Raw genomic sequence first — 23,040 nt, 5'->3', positions numbered from 1 at the left:
CCCTACTGTTGATACCAGTAAGAAAGCAGGCGTGATGCATGCTATGATGCGGGAAGTAGAGGGTGCTATAGACAGCAGGGAGAGGCAGCAAAGGGAAGGCTTCCCAGGGCGAGTGATGTCTGAGCTGGGACCTGAAGGTGGGGCAGGTGGTCCTCTCAAGGGCTGGAAAAGACTATGCCAACAAAGGCACTGCACAAGGCCCAAGACACAGGCAGAGGAAAGGTTGTAGGGCAGGGGCCACCCAATGCGGGGTTCTTGTTAAAGGGTTTGGGCTTGTCCTGAAAGTAGTGGGGAAGTTAGTGAAGAGTTTTTAAATAGGCGTGTGGTGTAACTTTTTATGAAGCGTGAACCCTCTGGAGAATGACTGGAAAGGAGTGGAGTTGTGGTGCAGATGGTAGTCACTTGGGTTTGGATGGGGCTGGAGAGAAGTGAGTGGCATCTGGAGATCTTCAGGACCTACCTATCAAGTAATGGGGAGGGACTAGCCGGGGTCCAGGTGGATCCTAAGGTTTCCAGTAAATGGTGGGGACTGTATAACTGAGGGAAGACACACAAAAGGAAGAACAGGTTTGAGGGGAGCTGGGAGAGGTGTGTGGTGAGTTCAGTTTCAGACGTACTGCGTTTGAGGTGCCAACTGGGGACGTTGAGCGGGCAGAGTATGTGCAGGTCTGCAGTGCAGGTGAGAGATCCAGGCTGGAGGAAAGAGATTTGGGAATCCTCAGCCTAGGCCAGTTAACCTGGGAGAGGGTATGAGAGAAGAAGACGATGTAGCATACCCCTTGGGGTTGAACAGAGGGAGAACCTTAGAAGGAAACTGAAATGGAGCGGCCCAAGGAGAAAGTAAACCAGGAGCGCCGACCTCAGTGACTGGTCCTGCCTACTTGCATTCATTCCATCTTTTTTGCTTCCTTCACCCATTTTTCCTTTTTTCCTATTTTGGTTTCTTTTTCCTGTAATTTCTTCCTCATGCACCAGGTCTGCCTACAACCCCTAGAGTCAACTGCTTGAGGAACTGTGGTTAATTTATTTTTGTACCCGAAGTACTAGACGTGGAATGGGCTTAATAAATACAGGTTGAACTGAACCCACAGGCATTGCTTTGCTTCTCTGTTAGTCAAGAAGCCCAGAGAAGTTGCCATCCCTTGTTTGAGGTTATCAGACTCAGGAACAAGCAACTTCATATAGCTATGGGTATATAATGAGACTGATTTTTTTTTTTTTTTTTTTTTTTTTTTTTGCGGTACGCGGGCCTCTCACTGCTGTGGCCTCTCCCGCTGCGGAGCACAGGCTCCGGACACGCAGGCTCAGCGGCCATGGCTCACGGGCCCAGCCGCTCTGCGGCATGTGGGATCTTCCCGGACCGGGGCACGAACCCGTGTCCCCTACATTGGCAGGCGGACTCCCAACCACTGCGCCACCAGGGAAGCCGAGACTGATTTTTAACAGAAAGGAAGAGTGATATAAATGGGAACAGGTGTGGTCCCTAGAAAATCTCTTGCCCCTGGACAGGCCGTCCCACTATTTCCGACATTTAAGGACAGTCATGGTTAGAAAGTTTGTATAGCAAACTTTTCAAAGCTCCAGAGGCTCTGCTCTGTAGCATGTAAACAGATGGCTTAGGCCCAGGCCTAATCTTGCCCAATGACTGTTTAGAAATCATCTGAGTCAGGGCAACACCTGTTCTTAGTTTGTGTCCATACATCACTTAGGAGATTCATACCGAGAGAGTGGTATGTTATCTTGCAATGTTCTCCCATCAAGAAAACTCAGAATTATCATAGCATGTAGATTTGGCTGATAAGCTTTGCTACTGCCCAAATTTAAGCTGGGGGGAAAAATCTTTCCTTGCTTCGTTGAATAACATTTCACTTCTATTATGACAATTATAAGGGCTATACGATAATACCATTGTAATGCTGTACCTGGCAGCTTCAGCTATATGGGTAATATTTTATTGCTTAAGCTGAATGTGTGGTTAAATGATGCTTGTCAGTCTTCATTGTTTTTTGACTGTGTGAGGTATTTGATAATACATTAAGGAACCAAAAACAAAAGGGTTAATATATTTGTATCCAATATAGTTAACTTAGATTGTCAACTTTTTTCTGAACCCATCATATTTGAACTGTGGAAAGTGGCTTTTAAAAATGGGGGGAGGGCTTCCCTGGTGGCGCAGTGGTTGAGAGTCCGCCTGCCGATGCAGGGGACACGGGTTCGTGCCCTGGTCCGGGAAGATCCCACATGCCGCGGAGCGGCTGGGCCCGTGAGCCATGGCCACTGAGCCTGCGCATCCAGAGCCTGTGCTCCGCAATGGGAGAGGCCACAACAGTGAGAGGCCCGAGTACCGCAAAAATAAATAAATAAATAAATAAAATAAAAATGGGGGGAAAAAATGATTGCTGCAGGAAAATATTGCTGGTCATTACAGCACCGTCCTCTCAGAGCTGTTGAAATTCCTTGCATATCATTCATTGAGTTTCATAACACTTTTTCAAGAGAAGCTATTGGGGGTCTTTACAGAATTTAAGGGGAATTAGAAAACTTTCTAATTTTGAAAGTATATGTTAGAGAGGCTTGATGGAGGTGGTGAGAGAGGAGTGTATCAGCTGGGCACAACTACTCCCATGGGGCAGTGTGTCCTTGAAAGAATATCACAGTCTAGAATGAGGTGGTCAGCCTTAAGAACCTGTTTCAGGGAGTAAGACCTGCGTTAACCCAGCTCATTGGGAATTTGTAAAACCAGGCTGCAAGTTCAGTAATTTACGATGAGATTTGGAACTGCCAGGGGCCCCAAGAATGTGTGCCCTCTGGCCGGGCCATGATCTCCCTTCAGGCAGGCCATGTGGAAGCTGGAGCAAACCAGAAATTGCCTGGTGAGCCTGGAATCAGAGAAGTGAAATTGCCCAGAAAACCTTCCGTATCTTCACAAGGGGAGTAGTACTGCCTCACGGACCAGACAGGTTCCTCTGTGTATCCTTTCTGGGCTGTGCTAGGGTGGGCACTTCCGCCACTGGCCTCGTGAGAAGGCTGTTTAATAGAGTGGTTAAGACATTTGCCAGTTGGATTAGAAACACCTGGGCTTGGATCCCAGCTGCCACTTACCAGTTGTGTGCTGCTGGGCACCTTACTTAATTCCCCAAGTCCAATGGTTTTTCATCTGTAAATTGGGGATGATAATAATGTCTATCTGACGGTGGTTGTGAGGATACAATCTTAAGTGTAAAACAGTTCACAGAGGACCTAGTATTTAGGAAACTCAGGAAGTGTTATTCTTCAGCACTGCTCTTGTTATTTGTGACTCCCATTTCCACACTGTGGTGACTGACCTCTTCAGGTTAACTCTTTTCTTGCTTTTGTAAATATCTTTGTTTCTTCCTTTTACTAAGAGATGAATACATGCTTGTTTTATGAAACGTTCTTAGAGTACAAATAAGTATAGCAGCCGCTGGTAATTGCACTTCTTACATTGCTAAACTTAAAATTGTAGTATACCATTGTCATTTAGCAGTCATATTTTTTTTTTTTTTTTTTTTTTTTTTTTTGCGGTACGCGGGCCTCCCACTGTGGTGGCCTCTCCCGCTGCGGAGCACAGGCTCCGGACGCGCAAGCTCAGCCGCCATGGCTCACGGGCCCAGCCGCTCCGCAGCATGTGGGATCTTCCTGGACCGGGGCACGAACCCGCGTCCCCTGTATCGGCAGGCGGACTCTCAACCACTGCGCCACCAGGGAAGCCCCTAGCAGTCATATTTGAACCTCTATTTTCATGCCAGCTGAAATTAATTTGTACAATGTCACTGCCTCATTGCCCTCAAATAGAGCTTCAGTAGGTTTTTACTTCTCTGATAGGTTTTACTTCTCTGTTTCATCCCTCTTGCCCTCAACCTAACCCCTAGGATTTAAACAAAAAAATTTTTAATGAGATTTTGGATTAAGGTTTATATTTTTTCTTTAGGGTATGTCTTTTTCAAGAATTCTTTTTAAATCTTATATTACATTTGATAATCACATTTTAATCATGCTCTCATGGGTTTTAAATAGATTCATTGCAAAATATCGTTTCTTATATATCTTAATCTTTATCTTAATGTGCTTATTCAGCTTAAATTTACGTTTGGTTGGAGTTTTTATTTTAAGTTTTAAAATCTCCAGTTAGGAAACAGGGCCGTTTTAAAAATCCTGGAAACCTTTTGGGGAATTCCCTGACCATCCAGTGGTTAGGACTGGGCACTTTCACTGCGGTGGCCTGGGTTCGATCCCTGGTTGGGGAACTAAGATCCTGTAAGCCACGTGGCGTGGCCAAAAAAAAAAAAAATATCCTGGAAACCTTTTGAAGGTAACTTTTTCGTGCTTCTGCTATGATATGATAACACACACATTATGTGTTAGTTTTATAACTTAAATTTTAGATGGCAGTTTTCTTTCAGCTATTTCTGAGTGTTTTGTGTAGAGGGGAAGGAGGGTCCTCATTGTTGTCTGCATGTATGGCCTACATATATAATTTTGTCAAATAACAGGTGTGAAATTGAGATTGATCCTAAGCCACCCCTAAGGTGACCTCCAAAGCACTTTTTTTTTTTGCTGTTGTTGCGGTATGCGGGCCTCTCACTGTTGTGGCCTCTCCCACTGAGGAGCACAGGCTCCGGACTCGCAGGCTCAGTGGCCATGGCTCACGGGCCCATGGGATCTTCCCGGACCGGGGCATGAACCCGTGTCCCCTGCATCGGCAGGCGGACTCTCAACCACTGCGCCACCACAGAAGCTCCCTCCAAAGCATTTTGATGAATAAGTTGAAAAGTCTAACAAAACTTAGAAGTTCTTACTTTGGCCTCTCATTTTAAAATTATAATTATAGGCTTTGATATTTGGTTATTCTGTTGTGGCTTATCACAGATATTCAGAAAATGTTTTTAAAATTACATTTGAAGTGCATCACACATACGTCAAGTTTTTATCCTTTGGAATGTAAACTCCATCAGAGCAGGACTGTGGTATCACCAGTGTCTGGAATAGTGCCTTGTACCTCATAGTACATGGTTGCTGAATCAGTGCCTACTTAGTTTAAAAATTAAGGTTCTTGTTTTGAATTTAGACTGATAAGCACAGACTCAGTTCAGTTAAGTCAGCCTTTATTTCCTGTATGATTTTATTTCCTGGAGAGAGTTGAACATTTACCAACTTTGAACAGAGGTAGAAACGAACCTTTCTTTGTTAGATTTTATTTCTTTTTCATTTTGGGCCTTCTTTTGAAATACTTAGAAAAAGGGTTTTAGAGACTGTCTGAGGTTAGATTGCTCTATCAGGGGAGTGTCAACTTCTCTGCTGAGCTTTGAACAGGTTCTTATAATGTTTTCTGACGAATGGAGAAATTTTTTGGCTAAGGGATTTGTTAGAATAGAGAGGAATCAAGCACTAATACAAACCATTACTCTCAAGCACAACTTTAGAAAGTGTTCTTGGCCCTCAGAGTGTTTTATTTTAAATCAGTGTCTTAGGTATTCCAAATATCCACTGACCTATCTTGACTGTTATCTGAGCAGACCTCAAGAATTTCATGCACATTTCCTTCTGTACTAGCTGTTTTCATTTGGACTCTAAAAATAGCTGAAATATGTGTAAGGTAAGAGTATAATACCTGCAAACTTTTTAACCTTTGGGCTGAGTAGTTATTCATTCAGGTATGTATGTTATAAAACAGGTAAGATTGAGGTATAGACAAGGATCAGTAAATAGTTTAGTTAGATCTATTGGACCATCTGAAGCAAATGTAAATCTTAGACTGGCCTCTCTACCTAGATAAAGAAGGCTTTCCAAAGTCCAAACCTGATTATAAATGAGCAAGGATTTTTCTTGATTTTAGTTTTTCTGTTATTTGTCTTACTTGGTCTAGATAATTAATAACTAGTCATATAAATAAGTAGAGGGACTACACATATAAACATGGAGATATTATGCATTTTATTATTTTTTTTAACTTTTATTTTCTTTTGCATTACGAGGGCCTCTTACTCTTGTGGCCTCTCCCGTTGTGGAGCACAGGCTCCGGACGCGCAGGCTCAGCGGCCATGGCTCACGGGCCCAGCCGCTCCGCGGCACGTGGGATCTTCCCGGACCGGGGCACGAACCCGTGTCCCCTGCATCGGCAGGCGGACTCTCAACCACTGCGCCACCAGGGAAGCCCCTTTCTAATGTATTATCACACAAGTTATTACAGAATTTGGACACCTGTTTACTTAAAGAAATGGAATATTCAACCTTCACTTAATTTCTAATAAATTTAAGGGATGATAGTCTGAGATGTTTTTCTCCCAGTGCTGGATTTTTCACCTAAGAGACATTGGAGATGTCCTTGAATCTCTGTCACCAGTGGTCTATCATAATATCATAATAGTGTGGTCTCGAGAAGCCGGTAGGAGCCTGTGACGTTGTGCCGTTGTCTAAAGATTCTTCAGTCACTATGTCAAGTGACACAGATGTTTCTCTTTCTTCATATGATGAAGATCAGGGATCTAAACTTATCCGAAAAGCTAGAGAGGCACCATTTGTCCCCATTGGAATGGCAGGTTTTGCAGCAATTGTTGTATATGGATTATATAAATTGAAGAACGGGCAATACTAAAATGTCTGTTCACCTGATCCACATGCGTGTGGCAGCCCAAGGCTTTGTTGTGGGAGCAATGACTCTTGGTATGGGCTATTCCATGTATCAAGAATTCTGGGCAAAACCTAAACCTTAGAAGAGGAGATGCTGTCTTGGTCTTGGTGGTGCTTGCTTTAGTTAGGCATCTCATGTTGAGGTTATATGTTTAAGTTGAAAATAAATTCTGTGGGTCGGACAATAACATGGTAATTTGAATATTGGCTTCCTTTCTTGCAGGCTCGATTTGCCTAGTGACTAGTTCACTAGCTAGGTCATTCAGGGGAGTCTGATTAGCACAAAAACATGTCACTTTCAAATGCACTTGATAGTGGTACAATGTCCACCTTCTTGAACTCTTCTGATAAAATTAGTTGTAAAGAGGACAACATGCTCCCAGTTGCTGCAGAATGTCATATGCTTTTGAGGTAATGTAGGAATCCTATTTACCCCAGTTAATTTAACTCCTTCTGACGCCTTGTGGACTGAGTGCTGTTTTTAAGGTCTGGTTGGCTCTTGAAGGACCCTTTCAGAACAGTGCACGGACTACAACATTATAAACCTCCCAGCAACTATTTGTGTGTTTTTAAACCAAACCTAAAGAGCTGGTGACAGCTGCTTTGAAGTAGTATCTGTTTCAGAATCATAGTTGTAAACATGAGAATAACTTAACTGTAGATCCCCGTTTAGCTGTTTTGTAATTGCAGAATTATAGTTTGCTGCTGTTATATTAGAATAATTTTCAAATGGCATTTTGAAATAGAAGTGTGTATTTTAAGTGCTAATGCAAAGGTAAATGAAAAATACTTTTTAAATGTGTGCAGTCTGTTTATTTTCTCTGAAAGAATCATAAATGTTAAACTCAATAAGTTGCCTGTAATGGAAGTGATTTATGAGCAAGCTGGTTTGGTCAGACATTATACAAACTTTGGTATACTACAGAATGCTTTGTTGTACTTGTGAAATTCTCTTGTGTAACCTGAATTTACATTCCATGGTGATAACATGGTAAATGTAGTGTTATTAAAGTAAGTGAACACAGGGCTTCCCTGGTGATGCAGTGGTTGAGAGTCCGCCTGCCGATGCAGGGGACGCGGGTTCGTGCCCCGGTCCGGGAAGATCCCACATGCCGCGGAGCGGCTGGGCCCATGAGCCATGGCCGCTGAGCCTGCGTGTCCGGAGCCTGTGCTCCGCAGCGGGAGAGGCCACAACAGAGAGGCCCGCGTACCGCAAAAAAAAAAAAAAAAAAAAAAAAAGGTGGTCTCATGACCATATGGAATTGAGATGAATTTGCTCCTATGGGGAGGTTTGTGAGTTGTTACAAAATGGCAGACGTGGGGAACTGATGGTGTTTTAGGGGCTCTAAGTTCTGTCATTGTTCTTGGCGTATATGGTTTCAGATCTAATTCTTTATAATACCAGACGCTCTAACAGCTTTCTGCTGTCCTCCTCGCAGGTGGATGAACATTGTCATGCTGGAAGCTTGACATGCCGCATCTCATTTAATCCTCACAATGAGTTGGGCATGATCTTTTCCATTTTAAAAGGAGGAAACTGAAGTTCTGAAAAATTGGGTGATTTGCTGTACAAATCTGGGCAATCATACAGCTACTATGCAGAAGAGCCAGAATTTGAGTTTGTATCTGTCACACTTCTGCTTGAACTTTGACTTTTAAAATTATAAATGACATGGACCCCTTTGAGACTGTGATCAAAATGCAGAATTTTGCTTACAACTTCAGGTGGGTCTTGGATACACCCCTCTTTCAGTCGTCTGTGAGCTCAGGCTGTGGGCCTAGAAGCCTCTTGCATGAGGCAATCTTTCCCCTTCTCTCGGCTTAACAGGATCTTTCTTCCCTAATCTTTTTCTCCAGAGTGAAGGTGGTGGTAGGATGAAAAATTTGTGAAAAATTCAAGACCTTCATATTTTTAAGAAAATAATTTGCCTCTGAAGTATCACTCCTCCCCCGCTTCCCCTGCAAATGCCTGTTTTGAATGGCCTTTATCTTTAGATCTCAAGAAAGGCCATATGGGGTATTCATTTCCTCACTTGGACAATTAATGTTAAGGAAAAAAAAAATCTCCCTTCAAGGAGGAAAGGGAGGAGGTTGTGAATGGTAGTTCCTTTATTGTACCTGTGATGGTAGATCCAAGTCTGTCTTCCCTACCAAACAGCACCTTTGTGCCCACCTAGGCAGTAGGTATGTGACAGTTCTCCAGTGAATGAATGGATGACTCATATTCCCTTCATGCATTAACCAAATCCCCCGGCCAGTTGTTGAGCGCTGTACTTCATTCGTCTTGTCAGATACACACCCTACCTGAACATGGCATTTTCTTTTCTGTTAACAAAGCCTTTGCGCATATCACTGTCTTAACAATATGTTGGTTTAGCAAATATTTTCCTATTTGGTTCTCCAAGCAGTTTGTTCATAAATAAATGTCACTTGGATTTATCTTTTAATGAACTGACAGGATACCCAAAGGCCATTTAAATTCTTAAGAATCCGCTTAAGATGTTAATTTAAAAAAAAAAGAAAGAAAAAAGGTGTTAATTTCACTAGAAGAAACACGCATGTCACAAATCCTATATGAGAAGTAGCAGCATGTTATAGAAATAACTTCTATCAAGGGTTTGTGCCACCTTATATAGATCATCCAAATGAAATCACTAACAGGTGTGCAGAGTTTTTATTTATAAATAGGACAGAGTGTGTTATTTTGAACAAGCTCTAACTGAGCAGGCTAAGAAAATACACAAGTAATTTCATGCTGGGTGGAAACAGCTCATTTCCTTGTGAATATAAAAACAACTTGTCTTTGCTCAGTCATGTTACAATTATTTAGACGGCTCAGACTTTGACTTGACATGGCTCAGACTTTGACTTGACAAATTAATTTCGATATCAAGTGGATTTTTAGCAGATTGAACTTTGTACCATCAAATTCAACTGCAGTTGGCAAAGTGCAGGGTTTTGTAGGCAACAAGGTGGAGTTTTGGTGCTAGTTGAATATGGGTTCAAATCCCTGTACACTACCTGTGTGGCCCAAGGAAACCAACTTAACTTCTCTGGATTTTGTTTCTTTCATATATGATACGGGATAGTAACAACAGCTTTCTGTCGGGTACTGACAAGGTGCCTAGCACTGTACTAGATGCTTTACATATATTTAATTTAATCCTGAGTTAATTGACTTCCTTCCTCCTCCCACCATCTCAGAGATGGAGTGGACCAAAGATGGGCAGTGTCCAGACCAAGGGGAGGTCCTGATGCAGGACACTTGTTGTAGTATAGAGTTATTTTTCTTTAGTCATTTCCATTTTCTTTTTCATCATGTAAATTTGTTCACTGGTTGGAATAATTTACTGAGAAAGATGGATTGGAGAAAAATGACTCAAGGTGTTGTCATTAAGTCAGCCAATTAAGTTCACAACTATACCACTGAGAATAAAGATATTCCCTATAGTACCCTTTCTCTTCCTCCCAGTGTTTGGAATGAATCATCTAGAAAATAACCTTAATTCTCACCCATATTTTGCAAATGCATATTTGTTTGTACTTTTATTTCTGGCATGTATTTTGAAGTCAGATTTATGTTTGAATGGTGACTTAAGGAAAAGAACACTTCTAAATTCTATATTGCAGTAGGATAACAGAAAGAAAAATGAAGCATTTTAATAATGAAGACTATATCTAAAACTACATATTATTATTTGTTCAATATCTGTGACCCATTGCTAGAGTGCAGACTTCACTGTCCATTACAGTACCCCCTGGGCCTGGCTGGGGCAACTAGTAAGTGACAGCTCCCAGCTAGAGTTCAGGTCTTTCATCTGCAGGTTTAACACTTTTCCCTCAACGCTGCTCTACTTTTCCTTTGAGCCATTGCCATTTTCCTAAAGAAAAGCAATCCAATTGTTGTATTTTCTTTAATAATTTATTTTAAAAGGAAAGAAAGAGAAAGAAAAATTGCCAAAGAGAAAGCCCCATTAGTGAAGGAAGCATTTAAGTGTGGAATTTTCTATACTACAGAAGATGTAATATGAAATTTTATACTGTTTAAGGGGACTTAAACTCTGATAATAAGAGTTAATATTACTTGAGCACTTATTGCATATGAAACAGTGTTTTAAGTGCTTTTAATGTTTTCGCTTATTTTGATCCCCAAATTCCTATGAGTGAGGTACTCGTATCCATCTTAATTTTACAGATGGTGAACAGAGACAAAGAGTTGTTAAGGAACTTGCTCATGGTTATGTGGCAGAGACCACAACGGGAGTAGTTCTTCTGCCTTCTTGATCAGCATCTTTCCTCCCAGTATGTGACCTTGGGCCAGTGACAGGTGGCCTGCCATGGAGCGCGTGCCCTTAAGGACAGCCTGGCACAGTGCAGCCTCCCAAATCTGATGGAGATTGTTTAAAGTACTCTTGAGATTTGTTATCTTTTATTTTAATTACTACTACAATTTATTTTGTTTAAAATATGTTTTTGAAGTCACATCAGGCAAAGAAAGATAAGTCTGAGAAGGAACATGAATCATGATTAGGCTGCAAGACACGGCTGGGAATGTCTGAAGTGCTGAGGGCAGAGCCGTTGGATAGGAAGCCTTTTGCAAGCTTGTTCCCTGGCAGAGTTGGAAGTAGCAGTCTGATGAAATACACCCCAAGAGAGTTCCCTGCTGAGAGATTTTCCAAAGCAAGATCTGGTTGCATTGCTGTTGGATGAACTTTGGGGCTTCTAGAGTCAGAATCTGCATCCAGACAAGAAAAAGTGGTAGAACCAGTGAGCCTGTTGAAGGGCTTGCTGCCTTTATTGATAGAACTGGATCACTGTGATTTAGCTGCTGTGCACACAGATATTATTTCCACCTGTTACGGCAGTTCACACTACCCAAGTGTTTCCATTCTACCATCTGTGAATTATGAACATGGGGACAGGGCCACTATAAATTGTTATTCCACTTTTTTTTTTTTTTTTTTTTTTTTTGCGGTATGCGGGCCTCTCCCTGTTGTGGCCTCTCCCGTTGCGGAGCACAGGCTCCGGACGCGCAGGCTCGGCGGCCATGGCCCACGGGCCCAGCCGCTCCGCGGCATGTGGGATCCTCCCGGACCGGGGCACGAACCTGTGTTCCCTGCGTCGGCAGGCGGACTCTCAACCACCGCGCCACCAGGGAAGCCCGATTATTCCACTTTTAATTCTTCTTCTGCAAGTCATGATTCTATCATTTAACCTTTGCATCTGTTTTTTTTTAAATTGAGACTTTTATCATTATATCCCTTGAATATAGGGTATTTGGACATAGGATAACAGAGAATAATTCCTATTACCCTTGATAGCACATACATATTAATGGTAGTTCATCCTCTTCTACTTTAAGTGTAATGAAAATATCTTATGTATTTTTAAGTAGAACTTCTAATAAAATGTAACTGGTGTTATGGTACTTAAACAATTAAAAAATGTTGAGTGTATGTTTCTGAGTTATGTACCTCCAACCCCCCACCCCATTCCTTGATCCTCAGTGAGGAGCATATAAAAGGGAATCCATTAAAGCCTTAAGTGTGGCCTTTATTAAATGGAACTTTATATTATTGATAGAAAAGGGAAGTAGCTTTTGTATATTAAAAAGGGAAACAGTTTTACTCTTTTCTTGGAGTATTTGTGTATATGGAAGAAGTATTTGCTATAAGTAGAAAACCACCTTGTAAATATGTGGGATAGAAAGTTATTTCTTGTATGATGAAACCATGATTTGCAAACTTTGGTTAATGAAGAAAAAACAAATACAGCTTTTAGTAACAGAATTCTATGAGTTTCTTCATGTGTATCTGTTTAGGATTTTAACCACGAAAGTAATTTCCCTGATTTTATCATCCTCAGCTTTTTCATGGTAAGACTATTGAGAACAGTGGAGCTGCTATACATATATTTTTTTAAGGCAATGGAAAATATGTTGGGTAATATTCTTTTAGGCAATAGATATTAAATGTGACTAGATTCTTTCTTGAAATGTATAAGGCCCATATTCATTTATTGTTTTGGGGGGGGTTATAAATTTTTTTTTTTTTTTTTTTTTTTGGCCACACTGTGCAGCATATGCGGTCTGGGATCTTAGTTCCCCGACCAGGGATTGAACCTCTGCCCCCTGCAGTGGAAGTACAGAGTCCTAACCACTGGAGCACCAGGGAATTCCCCATAACCATTTCTGTATAACATAAAACAGCTATAATTTTAACCTGAGAAAAGTGAATGTCAGAAAAATAAGCAGCTATTCCTAAATATACCCATTTCAGCCCTTCTTTTCATTTTTACTTTGTGTGGTTACAACTTCTAAAAATATTGCTCACACTACTAACTGTCTATGGTGAGACAAGATAGAAGGAATAACTATGACTTGAGTTCAAGAAAACATGAAAAATATTTTTTTCTGTGACTTAATTGAAATAAAAACTGGAATATGGGCCAAATTAGACTGAGGTTATCTGTTTTTTTCACTATCCTCTCAATAAAAAGAGAACAGCTACTATTTATTCATTGCCCTAAAACACAGGCATTTGTGAATTAAGCTAATAAGCAAGCCCCAAAAGGCCCACATTTAGGAGATTTGAACAAAAAGAAATCTAACTAATTCATTTCTTGGAATGGCATATAAGAAATGATCCTGCAATACAACTAACTAGTTAACTAAAATGATTGAAGAATGGGAGGCTCTGTTTTACCCTCAGTTTCGTGGGTCCTAAACAAAGTGACCTCGTATGTGGTAGTACAAATAGAGAACATCAGCCTTTGATGTTGAAAGTGTGTGCAGTAACATCTGTTATTTCTGTCATTTTTGTGTAGTAAAATGTTATAAGTACTAAACTTTCCTGTTTAATTCTAGCTTACTCTTTAAAAATGTGTTTGACATTTTAATTTTATAATTGAATATCTTTCTTCATAGCACTTATCAGTATCTAACTTCTCAGATAATTTTGCTTGTCTTTCTCCTCCTACTGGAATGGAAGTTACTTGAGGGCAGGAATTGTGTTCTTTTGTTCAGTGCTGTATCCCTACCACCCAGAACAGTGTTTGACTCACAGTACATATTCAATCAATATTCATTGAATGAAAAGATGAATCTTTCTAAGACTTTAGTCCATTTTTCTTAGAAAGTATATTTTTTGAAGAATGATCTTATTGTGTTTTTGTGATCTTATTGTGATCTTATTGTGATCTTACTGTCCAGGGTGGTAAGTAGAAAAGCTGTGAGCAGTCCTCAGTGTAAATAGTGATCCCAATTCATGTCCTGGACTTTCAAGAAATTGACTTACCGTTTTACTTTTTTTCCTGAAAGTTAAATGCTCCAATAACAACAACAAAATCTGGTCATTTGAGGACTTCTGTTACTTGGGCTTCAGTTTAATAAGTTTCAGTATAATTTCAAGACTAAGATGTACTTTTGATTGTCATCTTCTTGAATCCTCATATGTGTAGAGTACAGTGATATTGTATATTGTAACCTTGACTGTCAAATAGGTAATGTATTATTTAACCAACGATAGAAGAAAATGGACTGAAATTAAACAGAAAAGAAAAAAAAATACTGTGTGCTCTGAGGCATTGTGACCATCACAGTATCTGTCAAAAGGAAGAAGTGCAGTGCTTCATTATTTATGGCACACACCGTGTAGAGGTAAGCTCTAGACTTGAATTAGGTTAATACTTGTTAACTGCCCTTGTTAGATGATCTCTGCCAGGGATAGGCTTTATCTAGTGCTGTCTCCTCTCATCTCCCTCCTGATGAAAAGTCTTCTGACTTCTGCCTAGTCTAAGAAAAGCATCAGGATAAAATTATAGTTGCAATTTTATATGGGATTAACTTTTATCAAACTCAGTACATCAGTGGCTTAAAAAACCCTTTGGCTAATTTGTATGTCCCTCTACTTTAAAAATAGTACAACTAAAAAGACTCTTAAAATAATTAGACAAGAAATGACTTGGATTTGGAAAGGGTTTACATTCTGACAGGATTTGGACCTGTTTATAATAGCTAGTGTCTCTTTGAATGACTGTGATTTGGGGTACTGCACCTTTTATCCAAGCTCTAAAATTTGTAAACTGTCTTTTCACCTGAACAGAAAGCTGAATTATCAAAATCACCTTGTTCTCAGAGTAAATGTTAGTTCTTTTAAAGTAAGTCAACTGTGTTGTGTCTGGAAAGAAGCCAAGTTTTGTAACTGTGCAACTTTTGTTTTTATTGTAGTTTACCTAGCAGGCACAGTTATCTGTACAGTCTTAGGGAAGTAGCTATGAAACATTTAAACAGCTATGGAAAAATTGAATAACTTTATGAAAACTCCTGATATGTTTGTTCAGAACAAAATAGGAAAGAGTGAATAGAAACATGACAGTGAGGAAGTTTCACAAAACATGACAGTGAGGAAGTTTCACAAAAATTATTCAATGATAATTGAGGATTGATCTAGAGGATGCTAGAAGACTCAGATATTTAGAGGCTTCAATTGGAATGAGTTTCCCACAGGTCAAGTCAGCTTGCTTTGGTCACAGTAGGAACAGAGAGAGCTGTGAGAAAGAGAAGCCAAGTGGAGATAAAGTTTCTTATTGGGAAAGGTACTGGGTAGTTAGGAGTGGTGGGAGGCATGAACCAAAAACCATTAAAAAATTAGTTAAATATGTATTCATTTATTTTAACATTTAATATTTATATTAAATATAAATATTATTAATGTTATCTTAATATCTATTAATATTATTAATGTTTATCTTAAAAATTTTTTAAAAATATTTATTTATTTTTGCTGGGTCTTAGTTGCGGCACGCGGGATCTTCATTGCGGCATGTGAACTCTTAGTTGTGGCATGCGTGTGGGATCTGGTTCTCCGACCAGGGATCGAACCTGGGCCCCCTGCAGTGGGAGTGTGGAGTCTTACCCACTGGACCACCAGGGAAGTCCCCCAAAAGCCAATTATTAAAGGCTGGTTTATGGGGAAATTTTTATTACAATTAAACCAAGCCCATAAACAATACAGGATGTGTGTAACCCCAAAAATTTGGACTCAAGGAAGAGAAAACATGATTCTGAGGAAACATCTAGATCAAGTAATGACTGGTAATAGTTGAAATTTAAGGCACACAGGGAGCCTGTCTGTACCAAAGTTTTTGTATTTAAAAAATAAATAAGTAAAAGGTCCCAGTAACTTTAAGTAAAAGGAAGACATTAGTTTGACTATTATTTGGACATTTTTATTTTCATGGAAGAAGCATAACTGACTCAAGTTTTGTTCTGCTTTCTCAGAAACACCTAAAGAGATCCTACCTGCTAAATTTAATGTACTCATAACAGATGTTCTGAGTGCTTTTTAGTTTTATCAGCACAATTAAAACTTGCAAAGTACTTTACCACAACTTTTTGAGGAAGGCAGGATCCGTGTTATTTTCCCTATGGATAAGCTGAGACTCAGTGAGGAAGTGACTTGCTCAAGAGCTGGTGAGTGGTGGAGCCAGGATTCAGAAGCTAAGCCTTTGGACCATCAGTCTGTGCTCTTGGCACTGCACCGTGCTAGTGGCAGCTATGGGAATTGCAATAGCCCCCTGGAGGAAACATCAATAGAAATAACAGCAGTTCCCCAAACAGCAAAAAATTGATATATCTTTCATGGCTTTGGAAAATATGGTTGAACTTACAAGTGAAGTAATGAAACCACAGTTGGCTCAAGTACTGTAAAGCTGTATATAAAATAAGTTATTTTTCTAACTATATTTGGGAAATGAAATAACTAACTTTGCCTTATAACTAAGGAGAGCTCTTTGGTCCCGACTTTTTTTTTTCCTTAATTTATTTATTTTATTTTTCGCTGCGATGGGTCTTCATTGCCACACGCTGGCTTTCTCCAGTTGCGGTGCGCAGGGGCTACTCTTTGTTGCGGTGTGTGGGCTTCTCACTGCGGTGGCTTCTCTTGTTGCGGAGCACGGGCTCCAGGTGCACAGGCTTCAGTAGTTGTGGCTAGCTGGTTCTAGAGCGCAGGCTCAGTAGCTGTGGCACACGGGCTTAGTTGCTCCGTGGCATGTGGGAACCTTCCGGACCAGGGCTCGAACCCGTGTCATCTGCATTGGGGACAGTTAACCACTGCGCCACCATGGAAGCCCCCTTTTTTTTTTTTTTTTTTTTTTTTTTCTTTTTGCGGTATGCGGGCCTCTCACTGTTGTGGCCTCTCCCGTTGCGGAGCACAGGCTCCGGATGCGCAGGCCCAGCGGCCATGGCTCACGGGCCCAGCCGCTCCGCGGCATATGGGATCCTCCCAGACCGGGGCACGAACCCGTATCCCCTGCATCGGCAGGCGGACTCTCAACCACTGCGCCACCAGGGAGGCCCAGGAAGCCCCCTTTTTTAATAAATTTATTTATTTTATTTTTCAAACTATTTTTAATGCCAATTTTTAGAAAGCTTTATAAACTTCTCTACCCCTCAGTGTCTACAAAAGGACACTGACTAATTTTTAGCAACAATGGTTGTTATTAAATACATGACTAATTAATGTTTAGAGTTATTTGTTCCTTTGAAAAATAACTAGGCTACTTTGCCTTTGTAATTCTTTATAAATTCCTTTGAAAGGGTTTTTGTTTGTATGTGTTCCCTCTTGGTGAAACAGTGTTACCCATCACTTCCTGCTGCTGCCAACATGCTATTTAACGTCTTTCCCCTTTATTTGTCTTTTTTTTTTGGCTGCACTGCGGGCTTGTGGGATCTTAGTTTCTCAACCAGGGATCGAACCCAGGCCCAGGGCAGTGAAAGTACACAGAATCCTAAACACTGGACTGCCAGGGAATTTCCATAATTTGTCATCTTTTAATCTGCTTTTAATTGGATAACCAGATTACTAAACTCATTACAAGTATGTGTAAAATAAAAAAAAAGTTCTGTAAAAGAGGAAGGAGAAATTTCTTCTTTGTCAAGGGCATATACTTTATTGCTTTGATTTTGACAAATTTTTTCATTACTCAAACACATTTTTGCTTATTCAGTGTTTTTCACTTACGTTCAGATAATTGAGTTTGCCAGGTATTTGTCAAACTGTACAAAACCTTGACCTAAGTATAGATATTAGAAAATAGAAAATATAATTAACCTGTAGCTAGGTTCATCTATTTCTGGTTCATTTTTTTCCCCTTAGACTTTTTCAGATACACTGAATATGATGTATTTAAACATTTAAAAATAAAGTTTTAAAATTCTGTATTTGATTTTGATTTTGAGTGGTTCTGATCTTCAAAAATATCTTTTGAGATGAAATTCACACAACAGAAAGTTAACCATTTCAAAGTAAACAATTCAATGGCATTTATTTAGTACATTCACAATACTACCTCTATCTAGTTCCAAAACAATTTTATTACCCTAAATGAAAATCCTCTACCTATTAAGCAGTTACTCTCCATTCCTCCCTACTTCCACACCTCACAACCACCAGTCTACTTTCTGTCTCTATGGATGTATCTATTCTGGATATTTCCTTTAAATGGAGTTATACAACATGTGACCTTTTGTGACTGTCTTCTTTCACTTAGCATAATGTTTCTAAAGTCCATCCATGTTGTAACATGTGTCTACTTTTTAATAAAAGGATTGAATAATGTTCCCTTGTATGTATATTCCATAATTATCTTTTCATCTACTGATGGACATTTGGCTTGTTTCCACCTTTTGGCTACTGCAAATAGTCCTGCTATAAACATGTGTTTACATGTATTTGTTTGAGTACCTGTTTTTTAGTTCTTTCAGGAAGATATATAGGAGTGGAATTGCTGTGTCACATGGTAATTATATGTTCAATTTTTTGAGGAACTGCTAAATTGTTTTCCATAGCAGCTGAACCACTTTACATTCTTACCAGCAGTTTACAAGGGTTCCAATTTCTCCACTTCCTCAGCAACATTTCTTATCTTTTTTTTTTTTTTTTTTTTTTTTGCGGTACGCGGGCCTCTCACTGTGGCCTCTCCCATTGCGGAGCACAGGCTCCGGATGCGCAGGCTCAGCAGCCGTGGCTCACGGGCCCAGCCGCTCCGCGGCATGTGGGATCCTCCTGGACCAGGGCACGAACCCGTGTCCCCTGCATCGGCAGGCGGACTCTCAACCACTGCGCCACCAGGGAAGCCCTGCAAAACTTGTTTTCCGTTTTAAGTTATAGCCATCCTAACGGGTGTGGAGTGGTATCTCATTGTGGTTCTGGGTTGGTTTTCACTACTGGTGATTGAGCATTTTTTCATGTGTTTCTTGGCCATTTGTATGTGTTCTTTAGAGAAATATCTATTGAAGTCCTTTGCCTGTTTTTAAAAATGAGTTGTTTGTCTTTTTGTTGTTGTGTGAGTTCTTTATATATTCTAGATTCTAGACCCTTATTAAATATATGATTTGGAAATATTTTCTCCCATTCTGTAGGTTGTCGTTTTGCTTTCTTGATTTGGTTCTTTGATGCACACAGTTTTAAATTTTGAAGTCAAATATATCTGTTTTTCCCTTTGTTGCTCATACTTTTGGCATCATATCTAAGAATCTATTTCCAAATTCAGGGTCATGAAGGTTTACTCCTATGTTTTCTTCTCAAGAGTTTTATGGTTTAGTCCTTACATTTAGGTCATTGATCCAGCTTGAGTTAATTTTTGTATATGGTGTGAGGTCAGGGTCTAGCTTCGTTCTTTTGATTGCGGATCTTTAATTGTCCCAGAACCATTTGTTGAAGAGACTGCTTTTTTCTCCGCTGAATAGTCTTGGTACTCTTGTTGAAAATCAGTTGACCATATAGATAGATGGATTTATTTGTGGACTCAGTTCTATATCACTGATCTAAACGTCTCTCCTTATATTGGTATCTCACTGTTTTGATTATGGTAGCTTAGTAGTAAGTTTTAAAATTAGAAAGTGTGAGTCTCCCAACTTTGTTCTTTTTTGATATTGTTTTGCCTATTTGGGTCCCCTTCAGTTCACATGAATCTGAGGATTGGCTTTTCCATTTCTGTGAAAAAGGCTCTTGGAAGTTTGATACAGATTGCATTTGAATCTGTAGGTCACTTTGGGTAGTGTTGCCATCTTAACAATATTAAGTGTTCCAATCCATGAACACAGAATATCTTTCCATTTAATTTCTTTCCGCAATGTTTTGTATTGTTCAGTATACACATCTTTTCACCTCCTTGGTTAAATTTATTTCTAGGTGTTTTATTCTCTTGGATGCTATTATAAATGGAATTGTTTTCTTAATTTCCTTTTTGAGTTTTCTGTTGCTGGTATATGGAATCCATACTGATTTCTGCATGTTGATCTTGAACCTTGCAACTTTGCTGAGTTTATTGGCTGTAGTAGGTTTGTTGTTGTTTGTTTTTTTGGTAGGGGCTCTTTTGGGATTTTAAAAAATATATAGGATCATGTCATCTGTGCATGGAGATGGTTTTACTTCTTCCTTTCCAGTTTGGATGCTTTTATTTCATTTTCTTACCTAATTGCTTTGGCTAGAATTTCCAGTACAATATTGAGTAGTGGTGTTGAATATGGGCATACTTGTCTTGTTCCTGATCTTAGAGGAACAGCTTTCAATCTTTTACCATTCAGTGTGATGTTAGCTGGGGATTTTCATAAATTCTTTCAAGAAGTTCTCTTGTATTCCTAGTTTGAGTATTTTGATCATGAAAGAGTGTTGGGTTTTGTCAAATGCTTTTTCTGTGTCAGTTGAGATGGTTGTTTTTTTTCCTTCATATCAATAATATGTCACATTGATTGTTTGTTTTATTTTGCACTCCTGGGTTGAGTCCCACTTGGTCATGATGTATAATCTTTTCAGTATGCTGTTGGATTCAGTTTGCTAGTATTTTGTTGAGGATTTTTGCACCTATAGTTATAAGGGATATTGGTCTATAGATTTCTTTTCTGGTGGTGTCTTTTGTCTGGCTTTGGTATCAGGATAATGCTGGCCTATAGAATGAGGAAGGAAGTGTTCTCTACTTGTCTTTGATTCCCTCTCCCCCTTTGTTTTCTTTATGGATAGGTTTAAATTCTTTTGTCAGGGGAGAGAATTAATTATCCGGCTTCTCAAGGTTGTCATCCAAGACAAATACCCCAAAGTGGACTTATACAGAAATTCTATGCCTGAAGAAATTTAATCACAACATTTTATTGCTCAAACTCTATGTACTCATCTTAGAAACAAACCATATTATAAAATCTCTGGAATCAGACGTTGTTATTTCAGTATGTATGTTTAGAAATTCTAAGAAAGCATTGAGTCCAAGGGTTATAATATTATGAGATTTTAGTTACTCATATGTATATAAACATCTCTTGGAGCAATTTTAGAAATATGATACCTCCTTGGAAGTATTTACAAGATATAAACTTTATTTTGGCTAGCCTGAACTACCACTTAAGAGAGAACTTGAACACAGGGACAGGTACCAAAGCAAATACTTTACTACAACATAAAGTGGGTTAATGTTCAAATGTCTAAAATCTTAGACTTTCCTACGACTAAAATAGCTAATCAGTAAATAATTTGCTAAATCTATATTCAGCTGTTTGCACAAAGTTCTTGCTACTCCTTTATAAGGTATATAATTTGTAAATAAAGCTAATTATGATGCAATTTTACAAATGTACTTCTTGATTTTCTATCCATATGTGGCATAATAAATGCATTGCTAAAATAAATAAATTAGCAGATTTTTAAGAGTTTATTTCTTCTAGAATGTGCTTATTTTTAGAATGCCAGCAGATTATTCAGATATTTTTATATATCATGATCAGTTCACAAAAGGTGCAGCCACAAATTATGTAATAAACCTATAGTTTTATAATTCTATTTAAATTTTTGTGTTTGGAGGATTCAGGTCCAACTAGATTTAAAGGGAAAAGTAATGTTTACAAAGAGTATTTTGTATTTTTAAGACCTTTTAATTTTGATTAAAAGTGATATACTGTTATGACCAAAACAGTTTTAGATTCTAAAGAATGCCCAGTCTTCTGTGTTATGGCAAAAAAATAAATATTTATTGAATTAAGTGCATAGCAGTGGTATGTTTTATAGACCAAACATGGTACATGCAGTCTAGTTCTAAAATAGAACACAAAACATAAATACAATGAACAGAAATGTATTGTGTTGTAATCAATCCAAATAAATGTAATTAGAAAAATTTTTTTTGTCAGTCTTTAATCGATTTTGTTGGTGTTTAGCAGGGTGGGTGAAACTAAATAATCTTTTATAAATATAGTGGTTTTCTAGTGGCAAAATGCATTCATATGTGTTTCACATTTAGGTCTCATGATGGAGTTATGAGGGAGGTATTACCTTATTTTACACTTGAGAAAACCGAATTGTACTGATTGACTTTTCCACTTCACAGTGAGCAAGTATTGGAAATTAAACCCAGGACTTTGGACTTTTAGCAACATCTTCTTTCTGTTACCAGATTTTTCTTTTCTGTAAGTTGCAGTTCAGAAGAAAGAAGGAATAGGAATAGTACTTGTTTTCCAAAAATGTGATACTATTCTTTTCCTACAGCTAACATATAATTTATTTTATACACATAATCATAACTTCAGAAAATAACAACAGTAGGACTCAGACTTTGTGCTGTATTACAGTGTGTTTGGATTTTCAAAAATAATGATTTCCACACAGCTTTTCAAGGATAAGTTGTTCATATGACTATCTCCTACATAACATTGGAGGGGGGTGGTGTGCTGTAGTGCAATGATTTTCAAACTTTAACGGGTACACGAATTACTTGAGAGTTTAATAGCTCTGTAGGGCTCACTGCTCTCCAGGTAATTCTGGTAGAGGTGGTCCAAGGACAGCACCTGGAGAAACGCTGGTTTTAGAGTTTAACACACACAACAAGTATCTATTTGATAAGTTAATGGGGGTGATTTAATCTATGATATTGTTCTAGTTCTTGGAACAGAACCTGGTCCAACATAGTAGATGTTCAGAATATTCCATTCGTATGTGATGACTTGGGTGGCAACTGAGAAGCAGGAGAATATTCATTCTTTCATTCAAAATTTACTGAATTCCTGCACTATTCTAGCCGTTTGGGTATAAAGGGAAAATGGATACGTTCCTCACTCTTGTTGAGTTTCTTTGATTAATAGACTCATTTTAAAGGTATGGTTCTTCCTTTGTAAAAAATTGTAAGATGAAATTATTAATATTGAGGTCACTTTTTCTCTGTAAATTAAAAACTCATTTTTTGAGGATTACAGGTTAAAGAAATGGCCTGAGTGTTAGTTCTTGTTTTATTGTTGCTCTAAAGCTATATTATCCAGTATAATGGCCACTAGATGTTTGCGGTTATTTAAGTCAATTAAAATTAAGTAACAATGGGAATTTGGTGCCTCAGCTGCACTAGCCACAT

The 23,040-nt window shown here is 39.0% G+C and overlaps 1 protein-coding gene and 1 pseudogene across 3 annotated transcripts in view; both read left to right on the top strand.

Annotated features, from left to right (window-relative positions):
- Positions 1–23,040, top strand: part of PTPN21 (protein tyrosine phosphatase non-receptor type 21) — a 68,902-nt gene that overhangs the window by 6,000 nt on the left and 39,862 nt on the right. The gene's annotated exons all lie outside the window — the stretch shown is intronic.
- On the top strand, positions 5,967–6,773 carry LOC309802026 (HIG1 domain family member 1A, mitochondrial-like; annotated as a pseudogene). The gene has a single exon. The product of its transcript is annotated as an HIG1 domain family member 1A, mitochondrial-like (transcript).

Source organism: Mesoplodon mirus (assembly GCF_964341445.2).
Source record: "Mesoplodon mirus genome assembly, chromosome: 4".
Lineage (NCBI taxonomy): Eukaryota > Metazoa > Chordata > Mammalia > Artiodactyla > Ziphiidae > Mesoplodon > Mesoplodon mirus.
Note: the sequence above shows the minus strand (reverse complement) of the source record. Positions and strands in the feature narration are given on the sequence as shown.